Genomic DNA, 11,709 nt, shown 5'->3' on the forward strand with positions numbered 1-11,709 from the left:
ATTGTTCATCTGAGCGGTCTTTCCTTGTCGCGTTGGGGTATGGTACACGAGGTTTATATTCGACATTCACTGATTTGTTTGTATTTTGATCTACCTGACCTTGACCTTTGCTTACTACAGTTTCTTGACGCGGTTCTGGTTCAGGCCCCACAAATCCTTCTTCATCTTGAACATTAATCGCGTTGAGCTATTCCCTTGGGTTGGGTTCAGTATTACTTGGCAAACTACCTTGTGGTCGTTTAGAGATTAGTTTGGAAAGCTGGCCTATCTGAGTTTCGAGCCCTTGGATCGATGCTTGTTGATTCTTAAGTGTTGTCTCGGTGTTCTAGAAACGAGTTTCTAACACCGATATAAACTTTGTGAGCATCTCTTCAAGGTTCGGCTTCTTTTCCTGTTGGTAGGGTGGTTGCTGAAAACCCGGACGATATTGTGGTCTTTGATTTCCTTGGCCTCCCCACGAAAAATTGGGATGGTTCCTCCAACCTGCATTGTAAGTGTTACTAAATGGATTGTTTTGAGGTTGAGGATTATTACCCATATAGTTTAGTTGCTCGTTATCCATGTTATGGCCATAAGGTTGGTATTTCAAATGGCTTGTTCCACCGTTACTTGCTTCGCACTGCATTACTGGGTGAACCTGTGAAGAACTAAGAAAACCATCAATCTTTTTATTCAAGAGTTCTACCTGATTTGACAGCATGGTGATCGAATCGATGTTATAAACACCGACTGTTTTCGTTGGCTTTGTCCTCATGACTTGCCACTGATAGTTATTCAGTGAGATCTTCTCAATAAACTCATAGGCATCTTCAGGTGTTTTATTATTGATGGTTCCGCCAGCAGCTGCGTCAACCATTTGCCGAGTCGAAGGATTCAGACCATTGTGGAATGTTTGAACTTTGAGCCAAAGCGATAACCCATGGTGAGGGCACCTTCTCAGTAAGTCCTTGTATCCTTCCCATGCATCGTAGTGGGTTTCTAAATCCATCTGCACAAAAGAAGAGATATTATTACTTAATTTAACCATTTTAGCCGGCGGAAAATATTTTAGTAAGAATTTTTCGGTCCTTTGTTCCCAAGTAGTAATTGACCCTCGTGGTAACGAGTTCAACCACTGTTTAGCTTTATTCCTTAATGAAAAAGGGAATAACCGCAGACAAATGGCACCATCAGAAATGCCATTGATTTTAAATGTATCGCAAAATTCCAAAAAGTTTGCTAAGTGAGCGTTGGGATCTTCATCCTGCAAACCATCAAACTGAACAAATTGCTGTATCATCTAAATAGTGTTAAGTTTTAATTCAAAAGTATTTGCAGCTACAGCAGGTCTAACTATACTAGATTCGGTTCCTGTTAAAGAAGGTTTACCATAATCACACATAGTGCGTGGAGCAGGAATTTGATTAGCCGCAATTACAAGAGGTAGCTGATTGTCTTAGTTTTCAGCCATCTCTTCGATTGAGGGTTGAGTATTGTCTTCCTGTTCGTTCTCTGTGTATCGTAAGCTTCGCCTTATTTCTCTTTGATTTCTACAAACTGTACAATCGATTTCTTCGTCAAAAAGTAATAGTCCTGACAGGTTTCTTCTACTCATAAACTATAAAAACCTGCTAAGAGAAAGAAAAAGTAAGTTAATAAATAATAATAATAATAAAATAAAATTAGATTGCAAGAAAAATAAATGGCTAAAATAATAAAAATTGAGCGTTCCTAATATCTTAGCTCCCCGGAAACGATGCCAAAAACTTGATCGCGAGGTTTTGTGATAGGTTTTAAATATTTATAATTACTCGTTCTTGAACTAACTATTATTTCGATGTAGGCAAGTGTACCTATTGAACAGTGGTATAGTTTTAGCAAGACCAGATTGTCAAACCCAAAGGAACTAAAAGTACTAGTAATGGTTGTTTTTTTATTATCTAGCCTAAGAATAAAGAGGTTTTGTTTTGATTAAGTAATTATCTAAACTAAGAACTCACAAAGAAAAGAATTGGAGAACTGCTTTTGGGGAAAATCGATTGACCTAAGATAATACCTAAGGAAAAATCCACCTACATTTTACTTTATTCTGGCTCATAATCGGACGATTTATTCATTCAAATTGTTCCATAGAGATCCCTAAGTTATGTTATTATCCCTATTCTAGACTAATAACGTCTAATCCCTAGATTGAATAACTGAGACTTTTCTCTAATTAACACTCTAGGGTTGCATTAACTCGATCTATGGATCCCCTTATTAGGTTTCACCCTAATCCGGCAAAATCTTGTCACCCTATGTCTAGGCGCGCAATCAACTCACAAATGTACTCTTAGTGTAACAATCCTTACCCGAGACTGTTGCCAGAATTGAGCAGGAGACATTACTAAACTTAATCTATCACTTAAATAGTTTTAAATTGTTTATTTAAGCTTTTCGGAATGTGCTGCCATTCTGCGTTGTAGTCGCCTAAAAATTCATATCTTGAGTTTCGAAACTCAAAATTAAGATCTGTAAATTTTTCTTGAAACTAGACTCATATATATATCTACTAATTTTTTTCATAGATTTTTTGACTTGGCCAATTAGTACAATTTATTAGTTAAAGTTTCCCCTGTTTTAAAACTTGACTACACTAACCTCTTCTTACTACGAACCGTGTTTCTTCCTGTAAAAAAATTCATATCACTAAGCTGTTTGCTTCTATTAAAACTAGACTCAACAAAGATTATAACCATATAAATTAAACCTTCTAATTAGTTTTGTACAATTTATGGTGAATTTCCAAAGTTGAAACAGGGGATCCAGAAATCACTCTGACCCTGTTTCACTAAAACTCAGATATCTCATAAAATATAATACCTTTACATGTTTTGCTTATTCCATAATAAAACAAACATAATAAGCTTTAATTTCATATATTATTCATCTTCAAACTATGTTTCTACAATTTTTAGTGATTTTTCAAAGTTACGTCATTTCTATTACTTGAATCTGTTTTTAGGTTACTTTCACATTTTTCATAATTTTCATGTGATAATCACCATTCAATCATACATATTAATAAACATGCATATCATCGGCCATTTTTATTAGCTAATCACTAGCAAGTATTTACACATCATTCATTGTTCATATTATACCAAAAGTAGCTAAGTTTCTATACATGCCATACACAAAACAAAACGTCTAATTATACCGAGTTATTTCTTTGATAGTGTGATCGGCCTCCGACGTTTCCTTCGATCCCCGAGTGGCTAGATAAGTACTATAAGAAGAAGAAAATAAAGAGATTAAGCACTAGGCTTAGTAAGCTTACAAGCAAATAAATCACAACATTCAACATAATGGATAATTATGTATAATATCATCTAACATCATAAATTTCTTTACTTCTCAATTTCTATCTTCTTCTTTATTCCCTTACCTTCTTTCTTACCTGACCTTTCCTTTTTCATAAATATAATCTACTTTTCCTTTGCTATTAATTCACTGTAATTTAACTCGTATCCTGACCCGCTGAACCACTCGGAATACTAAGGATACTAGGGTCGTTCCTATCTATCAATATCCTGCCAATGCCATGTCTTTGACATGGACTTACATGAATTATTCCTGTCTCCAATGCCATATATAATATGGACTTACTTGGCTCAATCCTATCTCCAAAGCCATATTTCTAATATGGACTTACATGGCTCATTTCATTACGTCTGTCAACCCTAATATCCTAACATTCCTAGGGTTCAACCGGCTTTCTAACACTTTTCCTCTGTCACTTCACCTTAAATTCGACTTTAAATATTTTCATAAAATAAATATATAAATGCTGGAAATTGACAATAATAATGTAAAATAAAATAATATTGCATTTATTTACTGTAAACTTACCTCGATACAAAATGTGACTAAACTTTACAATTTAGTCCTTTACTTTTTCTTTTCCCTGATCTACTCCCGAATTTCGCTCTTCTTGATCTATAATAGCAAATTTAGCTTATTTAATATCAATATTTATCAAAACAGCCCTTTACTCAAACTTTGGAAAAATTATATTTTTACCCCTAAACTTTCACATATTTGCACTTTTTCCCCAAGGCTCGTAAATTAAACTTCATCCTATTTTCTTATGTTTTATGACATGCTGATCATTTTTCCCTTCTATGACAACATAAAATTCACACACTAACATGTACTTATGACTATTAGGTATTTTTACCGATTAAGCCTTTTTACTCGTTTTCACTTAAAACCAAGTAGCACAAGTTGTCTAACATAATTTAAAACCTCATATTCCATCATAAAACATCAAAATACACAAATTTCACCTATGGGTATTTTTCCAAATTTGATTCCTAACTTAAATTATTGCTAGCATAAGCTTTATCGAGCTAAGGGACTTTAAAACGTAAAGATCATTAAAACGGGCTTGGAATCACTTACTATGAAGCTTGAAAGTTGAAGAAACCCCAGCTATGGAGAGAGGTAAGGTTCGACTGGTAACTTGAAGAAGATGATACAATTTTGTCATCTTTTTACCTTTTTATTAATGTTAATAACCAAATGACCAAAATGCCCCTCCTTACTAAACTTTCAAAAATTCCTTCCATGTCCTAATTTTGTCCATGAACTTAAAATTGGTCAAATTACCATTTAAGATCTCCTAATTAATATTCCAAAACAATTTCATACTAAAAACTTCTAGAATGCGGGTTTTGCAAATTATTCGATTTAGTCCCTAACCTCAACTTAAGCACTTTATGCATAGAATTTTATCACGAAATTTTCGGACAATCATGTAATCATACCATGAACCTCAAAATAATAATAAAATAAATTTTTCTACCCCAGATTTGTGGTTTCGTAACCACTGTTCCGTTTAGGCCCTATTTCGGAATGTTACACTTAGACAGGGTCTGTTCCTCCTCTGAATAAGAGCTTGTCTTGAATTAGTATCCTGGGATATCAAAACAAGAATTAAGAACACATAATTAAGAACAAGTTAAATATTTATCATACGATTCAGAAAATAATAACAAGATTCGTCTTAGGTTTCATTTCCCTTATGTATTTAGGGGTTTTAGTTCATAACTAAATAAGAAAACATCTCAGAAGAATAAAGAATACAAAACATAAAGAATACCCAAAACTCCTGAAGGGAAATTGAGGAGAGATCTTCAGTCTTGATGATGAATCCAGCTTCTGAGATGGATCAATAGGCTTCCTTAGAGTAATTCCTTACTCCCTATTCTCTCGTCTCCTTTTCTTCCTCCTCTAGGGTGTATTTATAGGCTTTGGAATGCCTAAAAGCCCTCAAAATTAGCCTTTTCCAAATTAGACTCAACTTGGGTTCGGAAGGGACACGCCCGTGGCACACACCCGTGTTCGATTACTTCAGGCCGTGTTCGAGCACGCTTAAATTGACACTACTGTGTGTGGTCCGCCGTGTGAGGAGGTCCAGTAGTGTTGATTTCAGACTTTGGCCCATTTTCTCCATTTTTGGCCCGTTTCTCTTTCATTTCGCTCTCCTATGCTCTCCTAAGTATAAAACATAAAATTAAAGCATTAGGAGCATCGAATTCACCAATTCTAATGGGAAATCATCCATAAAATGCATTAAAAATAGGGTAAAAATATGTATAATTTACAGTTTATCAGCGGTCCAATCGTCCAACCTTTCAAAAATATACAATAACAATAAACAACACAAGTAAGTTTAATTAAGCTTAGTAAGTTTGACGAGTTAAACGATAAATCTTACCGAACTAACTATACTAATTCAAACAATAAAAATCATCCAAGAAAACTCCCTGTCATTCACAACTTCAGTCGATAAATACATCCATATTCAAATCAATACAAAAATAACTAACATGTCTTTCAAATTCATTAAACAAATTACCTTTTCGAGCTTTTCCATTCGAAGAACGACTTACGGGTAAGAGTACATCGTCAACAGAAGCTCATAAGAGTTGGTCCTCCCGAATACGCCAACAAAAGCTCATAAGAGCTGAATAGAAGCTCATGAGAGCTAATCCACCCAATCACGCAAAACAGAAAGTAAAACATGAGAGTTCGTAATAAATGCTAAACCCCGATTTACTTGGGTAAAATGCTGGCATCTCCCTCCAATACCATCTACACTCCAAACCCCCGCCATACACCAAATCACGAATGTACTCAAATCCCGCATTCAATTCAAACATAATATCCAATTCAATATTATAATTCAAACAATAATTCATTTCCAACAATAGAATATATAAATAATACCAATCATCAATTTATACAAATGTTTAACTGTACGAACTCACCAGGATTGAATTGTAGTAATTGTAGAAGTTTAAGAACTATTCCGCTATTTTTCTTTTTATACGAGTATCTACGGGATCTTGATTTAAAATATAAAATTACTCATTTATTAGCATATATTTCATTTCCAGTATATTTTACAATTAATACCCTTTTATTTTTAAATTTACACAATTACTCCAAACTTTTACAATTTTTCAATTTAATCCCTTAATTATTTAATTCATCAAATTAACTAATTTTCTCAAATCAATAATTTATCCAAAGATTCTAGGCCCTCAAACAGCCCCTAATAAACCTAAAATTTACTATCAAACCCTAATATTTTGATATTTTCACAATTTAATCCTAAAATCAAGATTTAACAAAAAATCTCTTTACAAATTCATCAAATAGCATAATAAAGACTCAAAATACATTATATTCATAAAAAATTCAATATTAATCAATGGAAACTTCCAAAAATTTTAATAGAATCAAAAACGAAGGCATGGGCTTGCTGGACCTAATTGCAACGATCTCAAAAATATAAAAATTACAAGAAACGGGTAAGAATTGAACTCACATGCAAGCTTCTATGCTCAACCGATTCTCCAAGCTATTTCAATGGTGTTTTGGAAATGGCATAAAAAGAAATGAAGAAGAAAAACTTATTTCTTCTAATTTGTTTTATTTAATTTCTATTTATTTACAACTAGCCATTAAAATCTTATTAATCTATCATTTTAATTTCTCTTTCCTTCCAACACTATCCATTAGGGACTAATTATTATATTGGTCCCTCATCATGTAATTACTAAGCTATTTAATCATTTAATTAAACTAATTATTAACTTTTGCAGCCTTTTCAATTTAGTCCTTTTTCATTAATTAACTATCTAAATGTTAATATTTCTAAATCAAATTCTAAAATGGATTTAATAACTCTAAAAATATTTTAAAAATAATAATTATGAGTCGACACGATGGAAATTTGTGGTCCTGAAATCACTATTCCGTCACTACTGAAAATCGAGCTGTTACAAAACCCCTACCGAGGACAATACCAAACATGTTGAGGGATCCACTAGCTCCAAATAAACGAGACTTTAAAGACTTCTCCTGAAGGAGTCAAAAATCCCTCAACAATGATTTCCATGAAGGTCATCTTGTTTTTTGCAAGCCTTCTCCTTTCTCTAGAGAGGCTCCTCGTTTGATTTGCGAGCCTTATCCTTTTTTTGGTGAGAATCCCTCTTGTCTTGTTGAAGAGACTCATTGATTTCTTGAGAAAACCCTCTCCTCTCTCAAGTAGGGTCTTTCCTGGAGTATGCATGGCTCCCTATACTTGCAGTGACCTTTTGTTTCTTTGGAAGGTCTTCTCCAGCACTTGGGCTAGCATTCTTGGATCATTTCTCTCTTAAAATTCTTTTTTCTAAAGTAAGAATATCCAAGTTTCCTTCTGATTCAAGGTTTTCTAAAAAGCCTCTACTGATGAACATCCTCCAACAACAAAGTATAAACTTGGTTAGCCAAAGAATGAAGAACCTGTAAACCATTAAATTTTGACACGCACTAGAACTATTTGTGTCAAGACCTTAGTTTCTCCTAAGTTCATAAAAATCCAAAGTGTTATCAAAATCATGAATGTCCAAAACCTCTTCATCATTCAAGGCAATTAGGTATATCCCAAGGATGTTGGAATGGCTTGCTATAATTTTTTTTAGAAAGGGACCTCATGTTCAACTACTTCTATCACAACACCACCAGCTCTGGCAAAGCCGGCATGAGCAATAACATCATTGTCAACAGTGAAGCATATTCATTGGAAGAATTTCTATGGCGCTACTCACGTTTATGACACTTACAATATGTGTAAAGAAAATTCTTAGGCCTTTCTATTTTTCCAAACAAAATTCTCAACTCATACTTAGCACCTCACAATCATGCCTCCTCTCATGTCACCAGGTCACTATATCAATACCTCGCCTGAGGTTGTTTGTCTTAAAGCCATTAAGGCTCTTTTCTTCTAAATAATATTTCCAAACCTTCTCCACAATCACCAATCCTTCTATTTTCAATAGGTGACCCCATTTATAACGAGTATACTAGGCTTTCTTAAACATGTTCTCTAGGTTTGGAATCTTGCCAAAACACTTGCTACTTGGGGTATACCATCTAATTGGGAAATTAAGCTCCCTTTTGAACTTTTCTTGATAAAGGTGTACATGTGCTTGTCAAGGTGGAAATTGCTCACCGTGATACTTATTATTTGTTGCTTCCCTTTTGCGAGGGGTAAACTACACCATACCTTGCAAGCGCTCAGTATTGGAAATCATGTAACGAATTAAAACATTTTTGGAGTTGGAAAAATTCATAAGTGTATTGTCAGAAATTAGATTTGTTTCAAGAAGTTAAACTAAGAGGTTTTTGAGAATGGCTATTGAGTTTCTTTATGACCTGATATAATTGAATTGTATTTATTAAATGTCATTAAATTTAATGGAACTAGGAAATCAGAATTTTGAAGTATTCACTATTTTGTAAGGAAAAGAAAACTAGTGGGGTGAATGTTCAAAAGATAGGGATTAGAATTGGAACTAAGAGGACGTCTTAAAAGGATAATAGCTTAAAGGCATGATAGCAAATAGATCGATAAGCAAAAACTCATAGAAAGGAACGATTAAAATTAGTTTCGTTTTTACAATAGCTTTGCTATTCTCATGAGCAAAAATTCTCTCCATTTTCTCACTTGTTCTTCAATTTTTTATTCTAGTCACTCAAATTTTACAAAATTTTAAAACATTTTAAGCTTCAAAAAATATTAAATAAAACTTAAAAAGTTCAAAACTATAAAAATCATTTAAAAGTTAAAGTCCAGACAAAATCTAGACATATGGTTATCCAAATTCATCATTCAAGATAATTTTTCTAAATTATATAAAGTTTAAAAACATTTTCCTTTAAAAATATGAGATATGTATCAATATTTTAATTCTATTGATAAATTTTAGAATATATATAAAAATAAATAAATAAATAAAATATAATTTTATTAATCGTACATGTAAAGTTTTTTAAAAATGTGAATGTAACCAAATAAAATATGTGCATCAATTATTTTCTTACATGTATAATCTAAAAGGTGTGTCAATTATTTTCTCATGTAAATAACGTCGTGTTTAAATAGTAGGATATATTACACTTAAAAAAATTACATATATGATTAATAAAATTAAATTTTATTTTTATATATTTAATTGCTAAAATATTTTTTACTTTTATATAGCCTAAAAGGTACCAATAGAATTAAAACATTGATACACATATGATATTTTTAAAACAAAAAAATATTTTTATATTTTTAACTTTCTATAATTTAGAAAATTGTCTTGAATGAATCTGATAACCATATGTCAAAAGTCATTCAAAACTTAACTTTTAAATTTTTTAATCAATTTTTTATTTTTTTGAAATTTTGAGTTTTATTTAATATTTTTATAAATTTTAATAATATTTTACAATTTTATAAAAGAAGTTAAAAAGAATTAATTTTAAAAATTTTAAGTCTAAAATAAATCTTAACAAATGATTGTCCGGGTTCATTCCATTAAAAATTTTAAATAATTTCAAAAAACTTTTATTTTAAAAAAATTAAATTTTATTTTTGTTGATGTGACAGTTAACATGACATTACCATGCTAGCACCATTAACATTTACATTGGCGCTTTAACTATCAAAAACAAAAAAATAAAAAAAATTGGTTAAAGGGCTTAATTAATATTTTATTTTTTACAAAGTTTAATTAATGTTATTTGAGAGTTAAGGATTTAATTGAGTGTATTTTTCACAAATAGACTTAATTGATTTTTTGTCTGATTATATACCCTTTCACCTAAATATATATATATATATATATATATATATATATATATGAAATTAGAAGAAAACTATCTAAATATAAATTTTATTGAGGATAGTCGAAAAGATGGAGAAGCTTAACCATGAATATTGAAAAAGAAACTTTCTTGTTCAATTGTGAACAGTTGGGGTTTGATGAACTCCAAATAGAAGAGATTAAATTAGGGTAAAATAAGAAATGATTTTTATGGAAGAAACTAATTTGAGGAACCTGAAATTAAAATATAAATACTTTTAAATTTAAAAAAACTATAGAAAATGGATTGATCCCTCTTATATAGAGGTCAATCTTTTTATATATACTATGATACAAATATGGAAGTAATGAGTGGTAATCACTCTAAGCCAAGGATTAATTCAAGCACTTTTGCTCAGTCGGGGAGATAAAGCTAAAAGAAACAAATAAAATTATGCAATGCCTGCAAAATGGACATCATACAAGCCTACTTCAACTCAACCAACTCGGTGACTCCAACTCCATTAAATAATTACTGTATCATTTTTGAATTTTTCAAAACCAAACCTAAATATTTTGTTGTTAATTGGACCTAATTCTTTTGTTGCATATTTGATTAACAACTCACAACAATAAATTGTCTTGTTGTAACAACTTTTTAAAGTTGTTAATATAATAACATTTACCAATAATTTATTTTATTATTACATATTTGATTAAGATTTTACATTGAGAAATTGTACATTGTAATTAATAACCAGATTGTTGAGGTAAGTTTTGAATTGGTTCGCTAATTTTAGTTATAAGTGATCACTTCTTGTGAGAGTCCAGCAACTTGCCGTATTTGGAATTAGCAATTTATTAAAAGAAAATCTTTGAGCCTTAAACTGTGTTAATATAGTGGATATATGGAAGCTTAACTTTAAAGACCAATCCATTTAAATTAATTATCCTTGAAGATTGAATTGGTTTGGATCAAACAATTAAACCTCTTGAATTTTGGCGGACCAATTAGGATCACATTGAAAACTTCTTTGGAGAATGAATCTTCCTTAGTTCACTTTACATTAGATTTATTAGTATATTAGTTTTACTATTTTATAACCCTTATTATTATGGGGTAGTATTGTTATTGATTATTAGTATGTTAGAAAATCTTGAAAACTTATATATTGACAGACTTTAAAAGGTTTTGTATGAGAGCATAAAAGAGTATTTTATTATTTATTGAGGAACTTATTTTGTGAGCGCATTTGAAGAGTAAATAGACTATTTTTACAACCTGAGAATTTACAAGTGAGTGGTCTAATATTCAAGTACAAAAGTGAGGCTTCTATACTCAAAGAGTGATAGAGTTTGATTTACTTATACTAATGTGGATTAAAGGTAATAGAATTACTCTCTAAACTAGACTCTGCAGGCATAAGAAAATCAAACTGTATAAACAATCATGTGTGTTCATTCAAACAATTGTTTTTAAGCAATTATAGGTTCCAAATTGCTAATAAAAAAACTATTTACCAGCAACTTATTTTGGTGCTATGCATTCTATTAACAATTTGCA

The 11,709-nt window shown here is 31.4% G+C and overlaps 1 long non-coding RNA gene and 1 other non-coding gene across 2 annotated transcripts; one reads left to right on the forward strand and one right to left on the reverse strand.

Annotated features, from left to right (window-relative positions):
• The first annotated feature begins 914 nt into the window (after positions 1-914).
• Positions 915-1,021, forward strand: LOC128282121 (small nucleolar RNA R71). Its single transcript, XR_008272382.1, has one exon. It is a non-coding gene; the product is annotated as a small nucleolar RNA R71 (small nucleolar RNA).
• Positions 1,022-3,039: 2,018 nt separating this feature from the next.
• On the reverse strand, positions 3,040-3,934 carry LOC128290591 (uncharacterized). The gene is made up of 2 exons (XR_008280410.1): positions 3,871-3,934; positions 3,040-3,247 (listed from the first exon to the last, which is right to left on the reverse strand). It is a non-coding gene; the product is annotated as an uncharacterized LOC128290591 (long non-coding RNA).
• Positions 3,935-11,709: the final 7,775 nt, after the last annotated feature.

This window comes from Gossypium arboreum, chromosome 1, assembly GCF_025698485.1.
Source record: "Gossypium arboreum isolate Shixiya-1 chromosome 1, ASM2569848v2, whole genome shotgun sequence".
In the NCBI taxonomy this organism is placed as follows: Eukaryota; Viridiplantae; Streptophyta; class Magnoliopsida; order Malvales; family Malvaceae; genus Gossypium; species Gossypium arboreum.